The 20,747-nt window shown below is 38.0% G+C and overlaps 2 long non-coding RNA genes across 5 annotated transcripts in view; one reads left to right on the top strand and one right to left on the bottom strand.

Annotated features, from left to right (window-relative positions):
• Positions 1–614: 614 nt before the first annotated feature.
• Positions 615–4,659, bottom strand: LOC135285166 (uncharacterized). The gene is made up of 4 exons (XR_010350154.1): positions 4,320–4,659; positions 4,156–4,210; positions 3,195–3,279; positions 615–1,288 (listed from the first exon to the last, which is right to left on the bottom strand). It is a non-coding gene; the product is annotated as an uncharacterized LOC135285166 (long non-coding RNA).
• Positions 3,789–20,747, top strand: part of LOC135285214 (uncharacterized) — a 49,599-nt gene continuing 32,640 nt past the window's right edge. The window contains exons 1-5 of one of the 4 annotated variants that reach the window (XR_010350203.1): positions 3,789–3,974; positions 4,050–4,218; positions 9,739–9,939; positions 12,386–12,558; positions 12,816–14,196. This is a non-coding gene — a long non-coding RNA (uncharacterized LOC135285214). Of the gene's footprint in view, positions 3,975–4,049; positions 4,219–9,731; positions 9,940–12,385; positions 12,559–12,815; positions 14,197–20,747 lie in introns of those variants that run through there. The other 3 variants (XR_010350220.1, XR_010350202.1, XR_010350199.1) reach the window with 3 other exon arrangements.

The raw sequence follows: 20,747 nt of genomic DNA, 5'->3' as shown, positions 1-20,747 counted from the left end.
CTTAGGCAGTGGATTACCTCCAGTCAGTTAGCTTCATTGGAGGAGATGGAAACAACCACTAGCACACAGATCTGTATTCAGGTGGTTGCATATAATGGTAGGAGTACTATTCAAACAAATTATATGTCTGCTGCTCTTGTTCTTGCAGTGCAAGAATTTGGACTGAGATCTGGAAGGAGCTCTAAGGCTCTGCATGGGTAAATTTTGTTTCACTTCAGTGCTTGAAAGTATAAAGCAAGAAACATACTGGTCTGATCTACTGGGTTCATTTCCAGAATATTGGTTTCTTTCAATATTTTCTCCTTGTTGCTATGTTTGTAGGAATATTAAATATCATGTTTCATAAAATTTCTTTGAAAAAAACCCCCATCACAACATGGAAGTTTGTTTTGTTACTTTTTCAGGAAGGCACAGTCAAAAAAGAAAGACATTTTTGGTATTTTGGAATACATGTGGAAAATTTTTTAAAGCTGAATTTACAGGGGGCAGTAGAGAGATATCAGAGAAACCCAATGGGAGTGTTAGAAAATTTGATTGGCAAACTCTCTGGTATAGAATTAGAAAAAGAAATTAAAAGACAGTCTTTTAGGAATAAAGAATTATATTTTTAAAAGCCTCACATTTATTGGAAATTTGTTGTGTTTGTCTTTTATTCAAGCCTCGCTTTTCTTAAAAATTTGTCTTGTTCATCTTTTTTCTTCATCCTGTCTTTTCTGCTTTATTTTTAACTGTGTTGAGACCACTTTGTTGCCAATAAAGGCAACTGAAGAACTCCTGTTTTGAGCTGTACCTATTTTGCTGGGGAAAAAAAGGTTTGTAAAAGAAGCATCAAAGCAATAACCAAAGCAGCTTTCAACATCCTTACAATCTTCTCAATCTTATTTCATGAAAAGGGTAACAGAATCATTATATTAAGTTTTTTTTTGTCATCTCCCAGGTATAGTTTAACATTTCTTACAGACCTTTCTGCAATCTATTTTCCATTGTGGGTTCATGACTTTATATAATTCAGACAGGTTGTCATGAGGAGAAACACAGTTGTTCAGGTTGTCATAGCAGCTAAAACTTTCTTTTCTGTGAAATTGTCACCAGGCCTTTGGCTTCTTGTAACCAAATCACCAGAAACATTATTAGTTTAATGAAGAAGCTCTCCAACAGGCTGTTTCCAAATCTGCAAGTTATCTGTCCAACAAGTATGTCACTGCTGTGTGCAGTATTTTATTCACAAAGGCCATCTGGACAGCCTTGACAAAGGATTCATATCATTTGCCAGAGAACATCTTGTTTGCTGTGAAAAAAAAATTAAATTCAATGTTATTTTAAATCTATCCAGAGACATTGCTTTTTTTGTTCTCAACTGCTCTGTTGGCTTTACCATGTTGAAGTTTCTTTGTCATCATTGTAGAATTTATAATCATGACATAGTCTCTTTTTTCATCCCTGTAGTTAAAGTCTTACACACACCTTTGTTCTTTAACATTATTTCAGACTCTGATCAGTAACAGTCCTTTATTTATTCTAGTGAGATTTGTGTTTGGATACAAACTCTCTGACATTTATATGTTATGCTGTTTTAGAGATTTCCTTCATAGCTTGTTCATCATGCCATAGCATATCATAAAACCTTCAATTATTTTCTCCTCCTTTGGGGCAAATTCTTCAATCACAAAGATCTTAATGAGTAATAAACAGACAAAAACCAGGTACTACATATAGAATAGAAAAAGGTCAAAGCCCACTTTAACAGCTTGGCAATTGCATGTAGTGAATCCAAAAGGTGCTTGGGTTTTATTGACTGGAATGAAGATGATTTCAGCTAGGCAGAAAATAACATGCTGTGACCAATGGCCAAGAACCCCACTTCAAATTAATCCTGCAAGATACTGAGCAATCTTATAAAAGAGTGAGTAACCTGAGCTGCCCTACAACACGATAGGAGCTGATGTTTTTTCAGCTCCTTAGTACAACACCGAGCACGTTGCTGGAGAGCTCTGCATCTTTCATGCAGAAAGCTCACATGTTAATATAAATTCAAATGTTCTTTCACCCAATTACCCATAATTAGAAAAGAGCTTCCAGACCTTTGTGATACAGTATCTGGATGAAACATGAGAAAATTAATGAAATTGATTTTTTGACATGTGCAGTATCACTCCCTGAATCTAATTGAAATAACATTTTTGAGAATGACCAGAACTTTTAATTTATTGAAGGGGCTTCTTTTTTATTTGCTGCCTTGATTTTTGTCTTACAAGATAATTTTGTGGCACACATATATGGTCCGGTTGCAATCAGTGAATAAATAACACATTTTGCATTCATTTGTATATTCAGAATCTCTCCAAGTCTCCATTGAAGTAAATTATAGACACACTGTTTTGGAGAATTTAAGGTGAATTAAAATTTAGAACCAAAGTGTATAAATTGTTCTTAATTATGTAAATGTGGTACCTTGAAAAAAAAATTAGGTTAGTAATGAGACAGTGGTAATAAACAATTTCTGCTTTAAATGTAATCTTTTTTATGGCTAAAGAAGACCATAGGCATGCCGGAGCTCATTTTGCCAAAGGCCCACACTTTTGCAAATGAAATGAGATTTTCTGCATTGACTGCTTTAAAAAGAAAAAAAAAAAGAAGCTTAAAAGTTTAGTATGCCTAGACACAGTGACAAGACTGCATGTAGTTGCTAAAACCCAGCAGAAAAGCAGCAACAGGTATTTAGAGAGGCTGGGGATATTTGAGTGTAATATCTCCCTAGGTGACAGGGGAGTGTTGGGCAGTGAAGATCACTATTATGGTCTGTGGCTGCATTCTGGCCCATGCTGCTGCTCTGCCAAGACACACTCAGGGTCTTTAGCCAAGACATTAACCTATTGACCCACTGCCTCAGGATGAGAATGCTGCCAGCAATAGTTGGCTCTCATTGAAGAGTAAGGTACTGCAAACATTGAAAAGAAACAATTCCTTGGCAACCAATCAGAAGATATACCTAAGAAACACTGAACAAAGTCAAAGTTTCTGAGACTCTGCTGCTTGCCTATGCCCCATCGAAAATTGTCTTCATCAAACTCTAATTCATATGTATTAAAAGAGATTAGGTTAATTTTGTATATACTGATATACTGATGAGGATGTGGGATGGACCTGAGCACTACTGATAATTGTCATCAGGATTTCAGTGTGGTTTTACTCACTGTGAGCTAGTGCATGCAGGCAGTGCCTAGGGGAGTCAGCATGGGTCAGGAAGCATTCCCCAAAGGAAGTCTGGATGAAGCTGTCCTGCAGAAAGCAGGTGAGTTATTTGACATCAGGCCAGGGCACAATCTCTAATCCATTTGGTCAACAAATATAGACACAGCTTTAATAGCTGCACAATTACTACATCTTTGCAAAAACTGATGCTGTCCAGCAAACAGAAAACTATTAATGTGAGAGTTAACCAAAATGAGGGGCTACTTTTGATGAACACATTTTTGGTATGGAGAGGAAGCAATCAAAGTGCAGGGTGACCCTGCATACCACCACTTGTTGCTCAGCTGCCCGCTGCGGAGAGCAGTCCCTCTGCTGACACCTCCAGGCAGGGTTTCTAGGAGAGTTTTGAGCATGAGGACATGCAAAGGATTCATCATCCCTCCCCTTCTGAAATGCCTATTATTCATGTACTAGGTGATAGCTCAGATTTCGTTATAAAAACCAGGGTGCACAAGGCTTTCAGTTGCTCTGGCTGACATGTCTACTGAAGCATTTCAGTATTCCACAGTGTGAGATCTTGCTCTTTGGCAAGGGGGAGTGGGTACAGTGTCTGTGACTTCAAATGCTGGAAGGAGAAGGTGTCTTTGAGAGGGATAGAGGGGCATCACCCCATGTTGCTGTGCTGATCTGCTCCCCACCACATCCAGGAGTGGATCTCACATTTTCCACAAGAGGGGTCTGCATATGTTTCCACCACCCTGTAGAAGGCCATCTGTGTGGTGGTGAGAACTGAGAAAACACCAAAGGCAGTGGTAAATGACCCTTCTCATGCCATATCTTCTGGCTTTCTCTTCCAGGTCTCAAGCCTGTCCAGCACAGTGCCCATCCGTGCCTGTTTGCTGCACAACTCACAGATATTCCCTATGCTTTGTGTAAGGCCCACCTGCATCCTTGTAAGCTCACCTGGGCCAGCTGTGAATGAGTTAAGCACCAAAGTGTGAATAGATATCAGGAAACTCTGTAAGGGTAAGGAATGACTTTTAGATATCTCTGTTGGGATACTCTTGGGGTAACTACTGTTTTTGAACTTGTGGTGCTATTGGTATGGCCTGTGAATGGTGCAATACCCTGATGATTCCTTCGGGGCATCTGGCTGGCTCTCCCCTCCTGGGCTTTCCTTTTGCACGCTGAAAGGAGGGCTGCTGCCTCTGTGAGGCTCAGGCTGGCTCCACAGTGTTCCTCAGACATCTGTTGACATGGTGTTAACAGCACTTGTCGTCAGGCCTGGGTCCACAGGCCAGGCTGCTAATGAGGAAACCGCCTTACAGCCTCAAGAGTGGGATTTTAATAAGTGTGATGTGGAGAGTATACACATGCCCTGGAGTGTTGTGTGAATATTTTGGGTTGCATGTGAGAGTACGAGGTCTTCTGGGTTAATGTTGGAGGATGGTGACAGATGGAGACAGCTAAACACAGTATGGCCTCATCCATGCTGCTCCTTGGTGGAAGCTAACCTCAGGATGAACCCAAGCTTCCTGTTGAAGAGATGTAAGGGGAATAGTCCAAACCACTATGAAAGAGAATGAGAGCAGACATCAAGGGCTGAATGCTCAAGCTTGCACCCTCAGCCTCTTTGATTTCACGGGAAATGGATATGCACTGTCAGTCCTCCCTGGAACTTTTGCCTTGCCTTGGTAAGAAACAAAATTCTATTGATTTAATAAATGACAGTATTATTTCTATCAGACTAGAAACACAATCTTAAAACAATTTAATTTAAAAAGTCTTACTATGTTGCCTATGATCCACCTCTGTGTACTGACACAAGAGGGTGTCTGAATTTCAAAGCTGGCGTTGTTTGACTCACATCCTGGTGAACCACAGTCCCTATCGCTGCTGTATACCATGTTCTGATTGCTGTTTTGCAAAGACATTAATGAGTTTCCCAGATCAAAGCCGGCTCTTTCTCAGCATAGTTTAACATATATAAACAAAATCTGTTGCAGTAACTGTGAAATCATTTGCATTCATAATTATAGTGGTTTTTCTCATAAATTGCAATCATGTCCAAGAAAACATATAAAAATAGAAATACATTACTTATGCTTTATTGTTCAAAATGGGCTTCTGTTTTATCAAGCCGCAATGATAAAAAAAATGCATTTACTCAAAACAAGAAACCTGGAATATCATATTGTGGCAAGGTGGTGACAGATCAAAATCAAGAATAGTGCAGTTATCTCTTAAAAAGGAGCTAGAACCTTTGAAATCACTATCACTGTAGCATTAAAAGCCCCCAAATAAAAACAACACCATGCCATGTAGACATGAGATGACATTATTCCAACTGAGGGCCTCAACTGAACCAAAACATTTGAATTTTTTATAAGGTTTTACATTTTTGATGAAAATATCTTAGTAAGGAACTGTTAGTAGATTCAAAAATATGTCTGTCAGATAGATATTCAGGTCTGTAGTGTTGTGAAAGCTCTTGGAAGTGATGGCGAATGTACAGTTGATCAAAAGTCTCAGCCGATTTTAAAAGCTCAGTAAAATCCAATTAAGCAAAGCAGGGACTAAGGAATCAAAATGTCTACTTTTTCTATCCAAGCACCTGCATATCTTTAGGAATTTAAATTATTACTGGCATATGTAGTCCATATCGGAAGTAATGAAATATTTTCCCTTCCAAGAATTATAAATTACATCTAAATCCCATTTACTCAGAGTATTTGAGACAGAGACGTTGTATTCAGATAACAATGTCTGAACTGGTCAGCTGGAGTAATGGAGGAAGGAATTAGATTCTTGGGTCTATTATCATAAAAAACAGATTCTGCCACTGTTACTCTCATGAAATCATAGCTCAGTCCTGAGTATTTTACACCATTTTGGCAGTTTCACTGCTGATGGAGAATAGCATTATCTACATGGATACAGATAACAATATTTGTCTAATAGAAAATGTTTCAGTATTCTGCATTAGATAGATTGTAGTAAAACTTCTGAAAGGGGTATTCTGCTTAAGCTGTCTGCTGTAATTGATGATTTGGCTGCAATAAGAAATGACAGGCTTTTCCTATCTTAAGACTAAACAAAAAGGCCTTCTGGAATTTGAGAGGAGATTTTTGATGTCCTAAGAATTTCTTTCTGTAGGTCCTGGTTTTAGCAAGAATTAGAAAAAATAAGTGTTGAAATGTAATAAATAAGGCTACTCTCTTGAGCTTTCCAAATCACTTTGCTGACCCAAGAGGCAGGTCAGAAAAATATTGAATCCTGAGAGTGCTTATCTGAACCACACATTTTGAGGGGCAATGGGTCACGGATGGAATCTCTAAAATAAGAATCCAAAGTTCAAGCTCTTGGTGTCAGTTTAGTATAATTTCATGAGGAGTCCATAACTCCAGTGCAGTATTAATGCTGTTGTTAAAAAGCTCATGAATACAGAGGCAATTACTACAGGATTCTCAAACTAGTCCATTGTGATAAGTGTGGTGATAATCCAAAGCTAGGGAAAAGTGAAGGGTCATTTACTGTGCCAAGTTTAACACATTTGGGCTCTGTTGGAGTAGTTGGGGAAGCCAATTTTGAAGCTGAGAGCTGTTTGTTTTAAAAGCCTTGCTACTGCCTCCTATTTGTTTAAATCTAGAGCTCTAACATTATACTGTCAGAAATTGCTTTGAGACTTCACTTGGCAGGAGATGTTTTTTCAAGAAGATAGGACCCAGGTCATTTAACACTAATTCAGTGTAGGAGCCAGTTTCAATAGGGAGAGAGCCATTCCTTTGATGGGGAGGAAAACAGAACTTTTGCCAGAGAAGCTATCTAGTATGTGCTCAGCGGTTCCCGTTGCCAGCCAGGCAAGCAGCTGGTTTCAGCACGCACTATTGTTTCCAGTTGGTCCTCATCTGTAGCCCCATATAGAGCACATCACAATAATTAAGTCTGGAATTTAAAAAGGCATGGATTGGAGGTGGCACTGTCCAAAGCCAAGAAGAAATGTGATAGATGTCTAACTGAAGCAGATATGAAAATCTGTCTTGGGCCCTCAAAGCCACCTGCAATTTCAAATACCAATAGGAATCCAAATGCACTCCAGGTCAAAATCCTCTCAAATGGGAAGTGGAAAAGAAGTAAGATTACACCTATTTTCCCTTACACGATAGCCCCTCCTCCATCTTGTCCAAATGAAGCTTCTGTCGGCTTGCCCTTATCTAAGTATCAATCTCTGCCAGGCGCAGGCAAAGCAAAGATGCTGCACCATCTGGGTTTGATGAAAATGAGGCACAGAGCAGCGTGTCACCTGCATCTTGAAAGCACAACAGCCCAAACTATGTTATTATCTCTCTCAGCATCACATAGAGGAGGTGCACTAAAGTATAGCCTGGCAGAACCTGTGTGAAAGTGTTCTTTGGGCAGATGAGCAATTGATCAAAATCACTTTCTTTCATCTCCTGGGGCCCAAACCTGTTTTAGTTGAAGCCTAAAGCAGTTTTGCAGTTGAGTTCAGTGGGAACTGGAGTTGACGTTTGGAGAGGAAAGAACAAAATCACTCAAGTGAGTGATAGCATAAAAGCTGTGCTGTTTATCACAACCAAGGGCCATGGGTATCAAACACCACTGACTGGTCTAAGAATTTACAACAGACATCTAAGATTTTGTCCACTGCAGGGGGGAAACCACCAACCAGTGAGACTAGAACAGCCTCTCCTAACACAAATGGACATGAAAAAAAGTTGAAGGACACATTAAGGCTCCAAACTGGTTTATTTATACTCATCTTCCTTCTTGAAGACCCACAGAGAGGAGATTGTGGAGCAATATAATAACAACAGAATTGCAAAGACTGAGACATGCATCATTTAAGACAACTAATGGTTATATAGTCTTGCTGTCTTTAGGTCTTATGAGGAATCAGAAATATCTGGTCTAATGCATTTGTGCTCAACTCAGTTCCAAAATCCAAGTTACAAAATTAAGTCGTTCCTCAAACTTCCAAGCTGCTGCTTAAACTGGCTGACATATTGCCAGAGAAGAAGTCGCATTTATCTATTGCAGTCCCAGTGTGACCACAGGTGGATACACTGCCTGTCTTGGAGAGCACTGAGGGTGAAGGGTTCATTTGTCCATCTCCTTTCCCCCAGGTAATCAATTACAGTGAAGTAGATTGTCTTGGCTTCCTCTGTAGGGTCACCTTTATTCTTCTGAATGGAAACCCAGCTTTCACTATCCTTCAGTGTCTGCACAGCTTAAAAGCCTTATGTATTTAACCTAGAATGACACTCAAAATGTGTACAAAAAATGAGTGATAGATACATACAGCATGAAGGTGAAAAGGAAGAAATAGCTGCTTGTAACCAGATTTCCTCAGTTCTTACTTTTTTGTTAACCACAGCATGCAAGGTGTGCAGATGTCCTGCTGTAGTGAACACACATGTACTGCAGATCATGCTTTCCATCAGTCTGCACATATGTCCTTTGAATGAGATAAAAGGTTCGCTTCTCAGCAACCTGGCTTACAGGCTCACATGGGTTGAAAGGAAATCTTTGTGGTATTTTAATCCTAGCAATTTTCTGGAAATTTGTGAGGGGGAAAAAAAGACTCAGATTAAAAACTTAAGCTCTTATACTAGTTAAGAAAACCCAGCATTCTAACATGATTAACATTAATAAGAAGCGATTTTAAAAGTGGCAGCAGTGGCTAAGCCACAGTGGAACTGCATTTTAGGAATTTTAAGATAATAATTTGAGTATTAAACTGTGAAAAATTGGTCTGTACCAAGGAGGAAGCAGGAGGTTTGATAACTAATGCAGAACATGAAGAGAAGAAGACAAAATCCTTTTCAAAAGTGATAATTTAATGTAATAGTGATGTGGGGACATACATGAAAAGTGTATACCCAAACACCTATGACAGAAATGGCTATTTTAGAAAACAATTAGTTTCCTTCTGATCCCTGAGAGATAAAGTATTAAAAGAATGAAAGAGAAAAGGATACTTTAACTCATGCTAATATGTCTTTTTAATTTAAACATAATTTTATGATAAGCACTACTTCCTTAGAGCTGTAATGGTATTTAAAAAAGAGCATTCACATTAGCTTTTATGGTCTCATCATGTCCTGTAAGTATTCAAATGAAGAAAACATCCTAGTTTTGTAATTGTAGAAAACAAAATAATTTAATAGTTTAGGGAGAGTAAAAATCATTATGTTTTGTATAGGAGGTAGCAGAAAGTTCTGGGTGTTATCTTCCTTGCATTGCCATTCTTGTATTTTATATAAATATTTTCAAAACTTTAAAAAAAAATTATTTTTCAACTCAGTAAATACCTGGAGTTGTAAGAAATAGCACCAAGAAATGAAATTTGTTTTTCACAAAATCATCCACTTTTGCGTTGGTGCAATTTTTATGATGTGATATGTTTCTTATGATTTTAGGCTTTGCTGTGCAGGCTATATTCAATATACTTACATTAAGATTTTGATGACACAAAAGTTCAGAGTTCATTTTGCCTAAAGCATTCTTTTTCTATTGAGATTTCAGTGAAGAACAGTGAAATGTGACCAGAATAACCAAGTAATGACCAACCCCCTAAGTTATCAGAAAGATAAAAAGGATTAAAGTGGCACTTTGAAATATAGTTCAGAGTGTGGAACATACCCAAGAAAATATTTTTGAAGAGAAAAAAGCATTTATAAACTACATAGAGATTAGCAAAGTGCTGTTAAAGGAGGTGGTTGAAAGGTGAGCTCAGTCCTGTCAAGAAAGGAAATAAACAGAGAAAAACAAGTTTTTCATAATTTGAAAACCTATATATGATCCATGCATAGTTACATTTGTATAAATTAAGCATGTAGTTCTATAACATTGATGGAGAAATGCATCATACAAATTAGAAGCATTTTCTAGCAAAAAAAAAATTTAAGGAAGATAACAAACATCCTATCCTTTTCCTCTCACTGGAGTAAAATAATGTCTGGCTGTATTCTACAAATAGTGAAAAAACATTTAGTACAGGGGTGAAATCAATTCCTCCAAATTTGAATGCTTACATAGATGCTTTTTTATTTTATTTTAGTAGTAGGTATATAAAATGCCTTTTCTTGGAACATTCAGTAGTGTGAAGGGTATGTGGCTGTTTCCAAAGGATGTAGATGCCTTACTGATGGGACTAGGCTGCCCTCCATACACTGGGATCTAAAGATGACAGTTTAGAGTGAGGCAGGTGTAGGGGGAATTAAAAGGAATATTTGGAATAATTGTTCTTGCAATTACATGGTCAGCATGCATATAGATATAATTACTTCTATCTGTGCATAATTTTCTCTTTTGAAATTGCCTAGAGCCGAAAAATATGAGAAATTGTTGAGCAATGAACAAATCTAGCATTTGCGCCCATTCTTCCCTAAAGAACCCTGTTTTGTAGGTGGGTTGAAAGCACACCTAGTACACTGGCAATACTGACATCCACACCACATGATGTTCACAACAAACGGGGGTGGCAGGTTACAAGAAACAGTTCCTATAAGAGCCTGTTGAATAGCAGTCTACTCAGAAATTAAAGACCTGGAATGTGAGCATGGGGAAAACACCATTCTTCCATATTTGAATTAGTCCCAGAGCTAGAGGTGAGGATTTGGGCTGAAAGCCATGGCTTAATGTTGATGTCCTCCTCAGGAAAGAGAGGTAAGAGCTGTGGATTTGAGGTGATCTGACCTCCAACTGCACAGGATCGGAGCCATCTCTATGGTGGCATTCTGCAAATTCTTCCTTCCAGCCCCAAATACTGGAAATCCCTGCCTTTTACAAACAGAATTTGTAAATGAATGTAACAAATGAATTGGTTATGAGGTTATGACAGGGTTGCCATAAGGTGTCTCTGACAGCAGCTATTGAGATCAGTTCTACTTTGAGTATTCATTAACATTTAAAGATCAGATTTCTATATCTGTGTTTACTCACTGGTTATGTTTACCTTCTACATCCATGAAGAATATCTTGGGGAAAACATTCACAAAACAGTGAGAATAAGGTCTGAACTTCTGTGAATTCTACTTAATTCTGGTAGTGCCTGTTTTCTCTTCCACAGCAATTCTAGTTCAAGCAGTTTTAAGTTAATTTTGAAGAATTTATGATGACAAAAATGAAAAAAGTAAAATCAAGCACGTTCACATAAAAAAGGTCATAGTGGTATCCATGTTATAAAAAAAAATAGGGTAACCTGCATATCAATTATTTTTGCCACTATAATTTTGAATTGTAATGATCAAATATATGCAATGAATTGTTCACAGATGAATTACATAGTAAAAATTATTTGATGAATAACTCAAAACAATGGTTACATTGAAGGAAGTCATTACCTCTTCATAGACAATGCACAGACATAAAAGAAAAGGCAAAATTAGTCAAATAAATTATGCATTGCAAATCAACATCTCAGCTTTTATGATATCCCACCCCTTTACTGTAGCTCTGTCTTTCACCATATGGAGAAATAAAATGCATTTCTAATTTGTTTTCTAATAAGTACTAATTAGTTCAGGCCTTTTGAGATCCTTAAGGAAATAAAGTGTGTCCTTGTAGCCTTCCAAATAAAGCTCTAAAGCTGCAGCTGGTACAGTCCCACATTGCTCTTCCCTCCATCTTCCAAGTAAAAGCTGAAATCATCCCTTATTTAGATTTTAATGTGAGATTAATTTAAAATCAAATTGACTACAAGTAGCAGCAGTCATTTAGTCAACAGGCAATGTATGGAAGCTACTCCTTTGTTGTGACGTAAAAGATGATCTGAAGGAAAACACACAGAAAATGTTAAAGTAAAAAGAAGCAAATGATTTTAAACTGCTTTTGTCAGATGACATTATTAGCAGAAATAGTTTAATGGGGAAAGCCCATTTTGCTGTGCTAGTGTCTGCTCCCTCTGCAGAGCCACTCTGAAGCAGTGACGTGTGGGGCATGGGGAGCACCTCCCAGGAGTCATGCCTGGAGTGACCTGTGCATTCCTGGAGTCCATCTCCCTTGGCCCACTGGAGAATTTCATCTTGTATCCTTCAGCAAGTGTCTAACTAAATTTATTTATAAGCCTGATTCTTTCTTTAAACCGTGGACACTTTTGTAAGGAATGATAATGTACTTGGATACTTCAACTTTTCCTCTCCTTCCAGTACTGGGCTGCTTTCTGGGATAGGTACTCCGGTGTATTTTTAGGGGCTTATCATGTCGTACTGAAAATCTCTGCAAATGTACTCATGGTGTATGAGAAGGAGAAAAGGAAGTGTTTTATCACATCCACTACTTCCTCTGCTGCCTTCAGCCAACTTTTTAGGGTCTCCACCTTGTGAGGTGAAAAGCTGAAAAAAGGTGAAAAAGTTGAAAAAACACTTTGTGATTTTTGCCTACTCCACTCTGTATTGTTTTTGCATGCCTGCTCTGATTCACCTGATCTCTCCAGCTATTCCCTCCAATGTTTTATTTGTTTCTTACTTCAAATGTTTCCTAAAAATCTTTTTGATCCAGGGAAAAATAACTGCTCATTAGTCCATTGTACAGAAACTGTATAGAGAAAGGTTATTTCACCTTTTAGAAAATATTAATATTTTAATTGTTTTTTTTCCCAGCATTAATTTGGAAAACAAAACAAAACTTGACGTGGAAACAAATCCACTTCTGCTGAAACTTTCATTTTTCACAAGTCAGCAAGTTCTGAGGCAAAAATACTTCCCTGACACTTCTGTGACCTTAGGAAGGGTGGCTGTATCTGCGGGCTCCTGGGTGAGCACTCCCCACGGCACGAAGCAGTGCTCAGTAATTGCCAGTGTGGTGGCACCAGTGTGCTGGTCTGTGGGGCACGAGCTGCTCTGCTCTCCCATCCCTGCTGGAAACTGGGCTCTGCAGCCACAGCAGGCTCTGCTCCACTCAGCTGAGCATTAAGCACGTGCTGAACAGAAGCATGTGAGTCATCCTGCTGACATGAACTTGAGCTGATGAACAGCAAGTAGGGGAAGAGAAATAACAAATACTTTTCTTCATGCATGAAGCCCTTTGGTTGTGCAGGGATGCTGTTATCTGTGTGAGTAATGCCATATCCAGCAATGTTTGTCTGAATGCCTGAGGAGAAATGGGAAAAGGGCAGGGTGCTGATACCACAGAATTGTAGCTCTTGGAAATTTTACAGTTAAGGTCATTGACAAATATTTTTGTTACTTGGTCATCTCTTATAAGGACCATAAATAAAATTTTCTAGCATGCCTACTTTCTTTGACTTTACATTCCAAACAGGTCTAAGCCCAGTTTCTACTTCTCCCTTCTTAGTATTATAATTGCACCTTTAGTTGTTCTGTGGTGGCACTAAACTTTTCTCAGCCCCAAGAGTTTTGGGGAGACTGTGATATGCACATCCAGTGTTTGTCAGTTTGGACATCCCCAGCAAGAAATAAACCCTAGGTCATCTAATTAATAACCTTAAGTATTACCACCTTTTTATTTGTTAGAATATTATTTGCCACCATTTCTGAAAATAAGAGTGTCTTCCTTTGCTGAGACCCTCATTCCGTGCTCCAAAGGAAGCTTAGGTGGCCAAATATCTACTTCTACAGATATTATTGACAGGAAGTAAAATTTGAATATGTAGAAACAGATGTCTGTAGGCACATAGGGAGCTTTGTAAAATAATAAATCCCTAAGAAATTCTGGCTGCTTTTGAGTTAGGTAGTGACCAGGGAAAAAGAATTTAGAATAGGATTTAGTGTTAAGGCTACTCAAGCCCCATTGTGTACACCTACATCATTTGCTGTATCTAGCCTGTGGGGATGTGCTAAATTTCATTTTACAGTCACTTTTGTTTTCCTCTTCTCTTTCTGAGGATGATAGTTTTTAAAAAGAACATTGGATGTCATAACCATTTTTGGTACATGGGATCTTAAAGGAGATAGACTGTGATGTGAATTCCTAAAAACTGGTTGTGATCCAAGTTCGTGTTCTTAGCTTGTTTTTCATTTTTGCTGGTACCTATTTGGCTTCTAGCTGGTGTGTTACTTTTCTGCTCATTTCCATAAATAAAATGTTCTTTCTCTGCCATGTTGCTGTTCCCCCTGATTATTTCCTGCTGTGGCCTTGGTGTAATAGTGTTTCTTCTTTTACTTAAAACAGCATGCAATTGCATTTTGAGTTAAGTTAATGGGGGATGGAGAGGATGTAGCCAAATCTCTGCAGGACTCCCTGAGTCTCACCACAGCATCTCTACAAAACCTTTCTGTGGGCCTGGCTCAGTTTTTCTGCTGGTTTCTGTTGGCTTTGTTTATTACCGACCAGTGTAGAACGTTTTGTATGTCACTTGCTATTTAATGAAATACCCTGCAGTAAGTTGGATTTCTAGTATTAGCTTCCAGGAAACCAGTAAGAGTCCAGTTATTGTTACTGCTATTAGGGGTGTATTGGTTCTTTGCCATCATTAAAAGAATGAAGTATTACATCTGCTAAGCTTGCATTACAAAGCAGCTTCATAAAGCTCAATGTGAGCTTTATTATCTGTTGGACTTCCCATAATGTCTAGCATACAATACAGTGCACCTATTTAGCAAAAAGGTTCCCTCTGCAATTGAACCTTCTCTTAGAAATAGAAAAGGATTTTCAGGCTGTGAATCTGCAGGTAGTAATTTTAATAGCCGCTAATGTGAATTAATAATTCTAATAGCCTCATTTCTGATGCATTATCAGAATACTGGAGAGTGGGTTGCCATGGCTGCTATATTTTATCACTCACAGCTGTGTAAACTCTTTTAGGCCAGTCTTTTTTCTTTTTTTGTTTTTTTTGTCTAAGAAACCATACATGTGACTTCTTACTTTTAGAGCACTCATTCAACATGGACTAACATGGCTCTTAGGAAAGTGTTTTATTCCCCTCTGGGAGACTGAGCCATATTATTATCAGCTTAGAAAAAATTCACTATTCAGGGAAATGTTCAAGGTAAAACTAGTTGTTATCATGCTGGCATATTTATCATTAGGAATGCATGGTCTGCCCAATACCCCTCAAGAAATTCAGTTGTGCAGTGAAATAACCAGTGAAAAAGAGAATATATTCTCCATTTCCCAGGGTGCAGATAGCTCCAAAAAATACAACACATTCCTTGATTTGCAAAACTGTTATATGTGGATAAACTTGCATGGATATAAACTTTGCATTCTTTGTCTAATAGCAGGAAAAATATTTAATTATATGAATAACCTCACTCCTGCTTGGCAAAGCACTTGAGCATATGGAACTTAAGTCCTTGCTTAAAGTAAGCCCTTAATTGCTGTTTGTATCAGTTGCTCATCTAAGGTAAAAAAGTGAAAGCTTAGGAGGCACAGCACTCAGTTCACAGGCCTTTTTATCTCTGACATTTTATTTATCAAAATAAAATTATTTCTGTGCCATTTGTGAGCAACTGGTAGTGTTGATTTAGGGAGCATCTTAATCATGTTGGCTGGCATCACCAGTCCATTCATATTTATAAATCTCTTGAAAGCAGTGCTGCAAACTCTCATGTCAAGGACAGCTGACCAGATTTGTACGATAGTTATACTTCAATGTACTTCAACAGTCTAACCTGTTAATGGATGGACCTTAGAGTGGAGATTTGCATCTGGTAATGAGACAAACTTTCAACTCCTTATCTGAAGAACATCCAGACCTCTGCAGTCAGCAAAACATCTCCAAATCTTATAGCAACAGACTTCATAGAGATAACGATGGTATTTCCCAGAAGGACAAGAGTGGTCTTTCTCACAGAATTTTGGCACTGCTATTTCTGGCCCTGGACTTAAGAACAGAAAGGGAGGGGAAATTTAAAAAACGTAATTCACTCTTTAAAAAAATCCCCTTTGTTTCTGTTTTGGTTCTACAAATAGGCACAGGGAGAGGAAGGGACTCACTCTCCTATACTTTCTATACACCCAAACCTACTTTACCTCAGGATTTTTAGTGAACAGTTTTCAGGCAAATTTCTTTTCCTTTACTACAGTTCCTACTTATCTGAGGGTGGGATGCATTCTTAGAAACCTCTCTGTAGCACTGCTATTTTGGGGCAGTGGAAGAAGGCCTTTCTCTACAGCTCAGGGTTCTGTAATACCGACTGCACTGCCCTTAGTCAATACTCCAGTTTGCTTCTCAGCCTGTCTGCTCTCATTTCCAGCATATTCACCTTCACATGATGACTCATTTGCCTTCACAGTTGTTAAGAGTCACCTCAGGTTTTGTATGCACACTTACTGTACATTTTGTACCCTTAAAACCCTCAAAGGATGACCATGGCAAAGCAGGGATTAAAAATGTTTGATGGATGACACCCTTCCTCTTCACAGAAAGCATTTTGTCTATTTTATATTAAGAGAGTCAGACAAAATTACATCTCTAAATGTCCCAGACCGTGCCCTTTGTTAACATGAATCACACCAGCTACATAAGGCAGGCAGCACACCATGAAAACAGATCCTCACGACACATCTAAGCAACTGTGCCTCCACTCACTTGGACTCCAAAAGACTATTTAATGTTGTATAGATATAATGTACAAAAGACATGTACACATACATACAGTTAATTTGAAATATAAACTAATATAAGCATACTCTATTTTTTAACTATGGAAAAAATTCTACAACTTTTTATTTTCTTGACTCATTCTGCTTCTTGAAAAAGACTTGATAACTGAATCCTTTAGATTACAAAAAATGATCTTTTATAGCAAATATAGATGCCCACACACTGTCCCTCAAGAAATAAGTATATAATCGGATTAGAAGATATTTCAGATTTGGACAACTCTAATTAAATTACTTCTAACTTCTACTGGCCTCTGTGAATCAATCTCTTCTTGACCTTCACAGTCTGTCAATATAAGCAAAAGCAAAGCAAAAAAAGTCTTCTATCTGAAAAAAATGTGCCTTTTCCTTATTAAAAAAAAGCCTCTAGTTGGCTGGATTTCTATGGAACTTGACCTCTACATGCATTAACATTAGCTTAAGAAACCCACACCTACGTCTTTTACATTGACTGTATTCCATGGTACAATCCCTGTGTAAAGAAATTTCTTGTGCAATCTGGTTTTCTTTTGCATACATCATTTACCATCTTTCAAGGTAAGGAATTTAAATGTATGCTGATACCTTTATCATCTTGACAGTTTAAGGATAAAAGTTCTGTTCAACGTGATGAAGAAAAGACTTTTTCCCTTATAAAGTAGAAGACATTTTCTTTAAGTCTCTTAGAAGATTAAATGACACATAATATTTTGCATAACATTTAGGAAATCTTTTACTTGAGAAGCCCAGAGTATATGTCTTTGAGGTCCTATTCTGATCCTTTGCATCTACATAGTGTAATGGTAATCTGATCGTGCATCTCCTCACTTGCCACAGTAATGAATGAGGACATACTCTGCTGGAATTCTGTCCTTTTGATGTAAATGATGTGCCTCAACAGTAGCCAATTTAAGGGGTCTGGAGGTAGGACTGCATATTTAGTTCCTTGGTGCCTGCTGTGACTGAGGGCTTAAATTTTTCAATTTTAGCATTTATATAGAAACAAAAGTAAATTAAAAGTTTTTTTAAAGTTAACTGTATTTTATGAATTTTATTTAATTACAGTGATGCCAGTATGCATTAAAGTGAATGTTGCTGCTATGAAACCACACAGCCAGAATCAAAATGATTCTTAGTCAACAATGTACAACCACTATATCAAATTTAAACTTGAAGTAAGCACAAGCCATCTCAATTAGAGATGTGACATTCTGCTTGTCTCGAGGCTAATTTTTTCCCCACCAATTTTTGTGCAATGTAATGAGTGTACCTGGAAGGAAAATGCAGTCTCATGCCTTTATCCTGTGTATAGAAATGATTAATCATAGTTTTTACACTGTTAGAGCTGAGGATAGTGCATTGGCCTTGGATGACCCTGGTTCAGAAGGATGACCCATCTTCCAAAGTTAAGAAGTGTTCATTTTGTCACATTTAATAATGTACAAAATATTCTTTTGGACTGATAAAAAATATTCAAGGTTCTGTGAAGTTTTGAAACTTCACTGAAAATGAAAACTACTTTTTTGGTAAAAAACAAAAAGACATTTGTAAACATCTTTCTTGTTTTACTGCTCTGAAAGATGAAGTTTGACTGTAAAAACAAGATTTTCCACTGAAGTTCAAAGTCAGAACATTTATTATTTATTTTTTCCCACATTTGTAACTTATTGGAGGAAAAAAATCTTTAGTTGCTAGGAGAAATGTTACTGCCTTTCCTTCACAAAATGAAAAATGGCAAATCAGGCAAACTTGAGGTTTGTCTTTTGCAACAGAGACTTCACAAAGACACATAACTTGGAAAAATAAAAGACAAATAAATCATTCCTTCACTTCTGTTACTCACACTTTTCTTCTTCCCTAAATGCTAGGCTACACTTAGCTGCAGACTAGCTGTCTTCTTTCTCCAAATATTTTTTCTTCTTTTCTAGTCTCTTCTTTCTCACCAGGCAACTGAAAACAACTTTACTTGTTGCCCTGAGGGAATGCAGCCATTTCACATAAAATTACCCAGGGATTCTCCAGATGGAATGCAAGGGACATTTCCTAAAATCCCAAGTGAACACTTTCTCTGCTGGTGAGCTGAGAAAGAGTCAGTTCCTGATCAGTTCCAACACTCATCCAGGTACAGTATGATGGATATTGGGTTCATGAAGCCTCAGATGCCTTCCAAACCACTTACTCCTTAAACTTCTCTCTTCCTTTTTCTCTTAAATGATCACTATTATTGTAAAATCTGACTACACACATACACCATCCTTCTGCTGTCTGCACCATGACTGAGAGGAACAATTCCTCACAAAGCTTCAGTTCTTCCTAATTTTATTCTAAGCAGGGTTAACACAAAAGGAGTTTTTCAGCAGTGACCATAATGACTGTTGAATTAACCCCCATGGGCCAATTAGTTGCAGCACAACTTTGCAGCCCATGCGAGCTGGGGTTCTCCTGAAAGCTGTCTCTTGGGCAGCCCCGCTAACAAGCCACAAAGCAGTCTGGGAATGTCACCAAATGCCTTTTCCTTTGTTTCAAAGACCCAGTTGGTAAAGTATTCTCCATAAAATAATAGTAAACAGTGATGTGGGAGTAGTGGGGAAAATCCGCTATAAAACTTCCATTAGTTAATGAAAGTGGCTGTCACAATCATGTGAAAAGTTCAAGGAGACAATCTTGTTAAACAGCCATTTTGCATAGAGAAATTTATATTGCTACAGACCTTTTCAAATAACTTTGAGGTTTTCCAGAACAATTTATGAATGCTGAGCTTTGAAAGAAGGAAGATCAATTCCACTACAAAATAAAGTTGGCTAGCAATGGACATTTGGTCCCAGCTCAGACACTCTATGTTCATTTATAACATACTGCTATACAGCTCAGTAAGGATTTTTCTCTGCTGAAGAGCTCCACAAGCTTCAACTTCATTTTGTATTGGAAGTTGTTTTAAAACATCTCTGCAATCACATTAAATGCTCAAGCATCAACATAGAATTACTAACACTGATGACAAATTACTCTTAAATGAATAGCACCAAAGCTGATGGCCTCACCATCACTGTGTTTTCATTTGTATCGCCCTCTGAACCTGTCAAATCTGTCCTTGTCTTGAGGCGACCAGTCTTCTGAGGTTAACATTCTTACTTAGGACTGAAATTCTTGACCTACACTGACACAAAATATGAAGACTTCAAAGAAGAAGGACAAAACACCAGAGTTTTAATCTATTTTTCCAGCCACTCATCTCCCATGCATCTAAATTTAAGTTACTCCTCAAAAGCCTCCAGCCAAACCAGCCCAACTCAATTAACAAAATGTTAACCCAAACACCCAAACACAGATCCCTTTAAAGTTTTGATTCAAGCAGTATTTACCATGTAGGGGGCATATGTGGCTCTGAAATACAGGGTGAGGGCAACCAGTTGCTCTCATGGCAGTCTTGTAATACACACACCCTAAAATGAGCCCATGTGTGGTACCTGTTATAGGTACAGCTTCATTGCACTGATACACATCTGTATCAGTGGGGAGCAGTAATGTCTGCCTGGTCTCTGGTCCCCTCCTCTTCCTGCATCCAAGCGTCTCTGGTATCTGGCTTTCTGGGGATCCCTGCTGCACTGTTAGGATTGCTTTCTCCTATGTTGGTCCTGTTCATGTTTCAAACACCTTTCACTACAGAGGTATATTCAGGTAATGCTGATTTTTTTGATTCAGTTGCCTAAACCATGCACTCTCAAAGCTGCATGGGCTGGTTATTGCTGTGTACCTGCTGCTTGGACAGCATTGTGAATGTTTTGGTCTTGCCTCACCAGATACTGACCTTTTGCTAATTGTTTGCAAATAACATTGCTGTAATATGCAAATTTTTTTATAAACATTTTAATATTATAATGATACCTTGAAGATTCCAAACCTATATTACTGACAATGCAGTGAGTGGATGAAATAAGACATGCAGTAGTTTAGATACTGTGGAACTGCAAAATATATAATCCTAT

Source organism: Passer domesticus, chromosome 1, assembly GCF_036417665.1.
Source record: "Passer domesticus isolate bPasDom1 chromosome 1, bPasDom1.hap1, whole genome shotgun sequence".
Lineage (NCBI taxonomy): Eukaryota > Metazoa > Chordata > Aves > Passeriformes > Passeridae > Passer > Passer domesticus.
The sequence above is the reverse complement of the archived record's forward strand: the minus strand, read 5'-3'. Positions and strand labels throughout refer to the sequence as shown.